Below are 3,676 nucleotides of genomic sequence, written 5' to 3' on the forward strand. Positions count from 1 at the left end.
CACACACACACACACACACACACACACACACACACACACACACACACGGGTCCACTCGACTGACACACAGGACTTAAAAGACTCAGATTGGAAAGGTCGTTGTGTATTAATGGTTAGATGAGAGAGTTACACTGTGTCTCTGCGTGCATCCGCTCCACCGAGCAGAAAATTAAAATGGAAATCCAGGCCTTGACAGAGTCAAGGGTCCATTGACCAGTGTGCAGGGGTCACCTCGAGTGAAGAAACAAGATTTACTGGCTGTGTCTCAATTCAGGGGCTGGGTCCTCATAAGTGTGCATTTGTCGGCCGCATATTCTCATAATATTACAACTTTATTTGCATATTATGACTTTATTTTTGTAACAATAATAAAAAATATGTGTTATCTCCGTTGTAGATACTGGAGCCAAAGCCAAATTATTGTTTTCTTTATTTACGTTTACCTTTTTAACAGTGAATTTATTCTTCCAGTAAAAAGAYGTGTAAACACGTCCCGAAGCCTTTTAAGTCCGACATGAAACTGATCATTATGGTAACAGGGGAGCACGTGGTCACGCAAACCCACGTGAGGCCGACCAGGCGAAGGCTAGACCGTCTCATTTCGCAGCAGTTTTGAGCATCCTACCTGGCCCAGCAAGGATGTGGCCTACGTGGCCCAGCTAGGCTGGGTCCTCATGAGCCTCATGAGCCTCGGACAGGCCTGACGAGAGGACAGGAACTCTGTCACAAACTGAACTCTATTTAGGCCATGACAGGTCATTTTAACCGTGGAAGAGAACCACTCAGTTCTCTTAATCAGATAATGGACAGAACAATCTCTTCTGTTCGTGATTCAATTGTTGTTTAACTAAGAATGTTTATGCATTTGTTAAATCATAATAATGACTGTCACAGGAAAAGTGGAACCACTTCTTTTTTTATCGTGCCTTAAAGATTTATAATGGCATAAAAAAATCACAGAGAATCTGATTACGTTTTCATTGTGTTTTTATGTAAATCACTGGTTTTATTTTACTGTAAACACAGTAATATAATTGTGGATTTTTCCTGAGAAAATCTTTCATTTATCTGGAATAACAGAAGGTTCAGAACTGATTATAAAACAGAAATGTTAATTAATCATCATAAATGTTTTGCAGTGATTTCTCTTAGAGTCTATCAGAAGAAAGCTGAAAAGAGGTTATCATTTCATGTTGTTGAACAACCACAGAATTTTAACCTTGGGCTGGCACCGGCTGGCAAATCTTTATCTTTCTTTCTCTGACTCATCTCTAAGCCTGAGGGCGGAACCAAAGTTCATCCATTTCTTTTACTAACCCGGACGGCTTTGAGCGACATACTCTTCTTCCTGATTCCAACCTAGGAAGACAGCTGAGATTCTCACCGGAGAAACGTCAGCTTTGGCTTAAAGTCTGATCCCATGAGCTAATTAGGGAAGACTTCACAGCAAGGGACCCGGCACGCCTGCCGGTGGTTCCAAATCGAGGCTTCAAGCCTCTAAGTGTGTTTTTAACTCCTGATGGGAGATTTTATTTTGGAAGGAGGAACCGGATACGGCTTGAATTTTTCTGGCTTGGACTGAAACAAGACGAGAGTTACCTGGAAAAACACCTGTTCGCCAATGACTGGTGAGCAAGCCGACATCAGTTCCCTGACTGGTCGGAGGTGAGCCAGCTCCTACGCCGAGGGTGCCTTAAGAAGACATCATTAGGTAAAAGCTGATGTGTTCGGAGTGACGTGTCATGTGGAACCTGAGCTTGGAAAAGACGTGCAGTTCCGGTTGACCCACACTCTGATAAAAGTAAAAGTCATAGTAACATACTAATCTTACTTTTCTACTTTCCTTGTTCTTAATTTGCCAAAACTTAAGCTARAAGTGCCAGTAAAATTGTTTGGTTGTTAACATCAGAACTGACGTTTTTACTGTTCTATATAAGTAATCTGAGTTGATGTGAATTGAAATTCGGACRCGGGTTTTATCTCATTTAACTCGGACGCTTGCTATAGGAATGACCACAATCAAGTGTAACTTATGATCTGTTCAATTTGTGTAAATAAATGATTGCATAGTCTTTTATGAATCAACTTGAACYYGTCTGAACGTTCACTTGTGTCACTTTTCTCTTCGCACAGTCAAGAAATTAACAAGTAATGAGAAATACCTTGGTAAAAGTTTACTCATAACCTTGTGTATGAGAGATGTGGGAAAAGCTTAATTCACCTTAAGCTCACTCTTACAATGATTTATGGCAGCTGATTACATCACCTCCACTCCGCCTGGACCGCCAAACCTCTTCAGCACATCAACTCAGACCAGATGCATTTAAAAACGGTCTTGTTTCCTACTTCTTACAGTCTTACAGTGACTGAAAGGGTCAGGCATATAGGCATTTTGACTGCATATAGGTAGAATACTGTTTAAAGGGATCCACGATTAGTTGTAACATTTAACTTTATTTGATAAACATTTATTTTAACTGTAAAATAAAGACTGTAAAAATACTGTAGGAAGTTTAGTTTTGTAAATTTTTTAAAATATATTTTAACACAGCTGGAGCCATTTTATTTACATGCAAAGCATTCTGGGCAACTGATGACATCAACTAGGTCATCGGTGCGAGGCTGCTAGCGAGCTATATCCATCCTGAAGGTTAATCTTGGACAATATCTGATGATYGRCTCTTTTAAATGAAACCAGAGAGCGTTGACAGAGAGGAGAAGGTAGAAATGACTCAGCCTGTAACTGAAAATATGGATGGAGGACAACAGAGCTGCTTCATGGAAGAAGAACCTCAGCTTAGCCTGTTAGCCTTTGTGCTAGTGTCAGTGGCCTTGATTTTATTTATTTTATTTAGCCTTAAACATTGGTATTATTTAAGTTTTTTTGTGTTTTCGATGTTGGGATGTATTGTTGTTGTGGGCTGTGTACGTGGATTTTATTTTGTTTTCTTTCATGTGCAATGGATTTGCTCGGCTGAACTAGATCCTCACTAATTATTGGACTCTAATGATTGGACATTATCAATGAGGCGTGGGGATAAATAGAAGTGCCAGGAGGTGGTGAGGAGGAAGGAAAAGAGGGCATACAGAAACGATCGAGAAGAGAGGAAGACATGGGGAAGAGAAAGGAGGATTTGTGAGCCGGCATTTAAAGGACACGACACAGTGGATCAGGAGAAACGAAGCACTGTGACGGGTTGGTGGAGGAGATCGGGACGCAGCCAGGTGCAGACCCAGCTGGAAAATCAACGCTCACTATAAGCTAAGTGAAAGGAACGTCAGCATTGTGGCAGTGTGTGTGTGTGTGTGCTCTCGTCGGTTTCCGGCGTCGGGCTTAAAGTGGCTTGTGTTCCTCAGCTCGCCGCATGAGGAGGATCTTGAGGGCAGACCAGGACGCAGCCAGGCGCAGACCCAGTTGGAAAATCAATGCTCAGAGCAAACTTTTTAAATTGTACACAGCAGCCAGGTGAAAATATAAATGCTTATATTTTGAGGCTGAGAGAAATGTTTGGTAGATGGCAGTAACATGGAGATGTGGCAGTGGATGACCAGGATGACATGATGTTGGACCAGTTCATGGTGGGTCCAAGGAAAGGACCAGTGAAGCAGGAGCTGAACAGGCTGATGCGACGAAATAACAATTTTACTTTCACCATTGCCTGCAAGGAAGCACAGA

Source organism: Austrofundulus limnaeus, unplaced genomic scaffold (assembly GCF_001266775.1).
Source record: "Austrofundulus limnaeus strain Quisiro unplaced genomic scaffold, Austrofundulus_limnaeus-1.0 Scaffold1103, whole genome shotgun sequence".
NCBI classification, from domain to species: Eukaryota; Metazoa; Chordata; class Actinopteri; order Cyprinodontiformes; family Rivulidae; genus Austrofundulus; species Austrofundulus limnaeus.